Below are 1,001 nucleotides of genomic sequence, written 5' to 3'. Positions count from 1 at the left end.
AGGGCCGGTGCCACGGGCACTCGTGGGGGTACCGGGGGTGGGGAGCGCAGGGAGGGGGGACCCCCGTGCCAGGGTGGGCGTGAGGGTGCGTGGAAATGGGGAGGGGGGTAAGGGGGGTTTGTGTGCAAATAAGGGGGATGTGAGTGTGTAAGGTGCTTGTTAGAGAGTGTGTGCAAACAAGGGGGGCTGTGAGTGTCTAAAGAGTGGGTCAGGGTGTTTGTGCAAACAAGAAGGGCTGTGAGTGTGTAAGGGGTGGGTCAGGGTGAGGGTGTGTGTAAGAAGGGCTGTGGGTGTGTAAGGAGGTTGTAAAGGGGGTGTGCAAGGACTGTGTGCATGAAGGTGTGGGCGGTGCGTGTAAGGGCTGTGTGTGTGTAAAGGTGAGTGTGCAAGGGGTGGGTGTACTTGTGTGTGCGAGGCAGTGCGTGTGAGGTGCGTGGGGTCAGGGTGAGAGAGGTGCGTGCCCCTGTGTGTGTGTGTGTGTGTGTGTGTGTGTGTGTGTGTGCAAGGCCTGCGTGTGCAAGCTGCGTGTGTGCACCCACACCTGCGTGCACGCCTAGTGTGCCTAAGGGGTTGCACAGGTGTGTGAGCACGGGGATTCGCGTGTTTGCACACGCATATAGAGAGGTTTATGTGTGGGTGCATAACGGGGCTGCCTGAGTGTGCAAGGCTGTGCGTGTGCAAGGGCGTGGAAATGTGCAAGAAGGGTGTGTGTGCAATACCTATGTGTGCAGCATGGAAAACGTGTGTGCAAAGGCTTGTGTGTGCGTGTGCAAGGGGATGTGTGCGCGTGTAGGGGGGTGTGCAAGGCGATGTGTGCACGCCGCGGGTGTGCAAAGGGGTTCGTGTGCGTGAGCGTGCAACACGCGCGTGCCAGGGTGTGCAGTGCGTGCGTGTGCAAGGGGGGCACCGGGATGTGCCCTGGGGCGCTGGGGTGGGTGTGCAAGTGACACACTCGGGGGGGTTGTGCGGACCCCCCGCCGCTGTGTCCCCGCCATGTCGGT

The sequence above is a fragment of the Geospiza fortis genome, unplaced genomic scaffold (assembly GCF_000277835.1).
Source record: "Geospiza fortis unplaced genomic scaffold, GeoFor_1.0 scaffold599, whole genome shotgun sequence".
Taxonomy (NCBI): Eukaryota; Metazoa; Chordata; class Aves; order Passeriformes; family Thraupidae; genus Geospiza; species Geospiza fortis.
The sequence above is the reverse complement of the archived record's forward strand: the minus strand, read 5'-3'. Positions refer to the sequence as shown.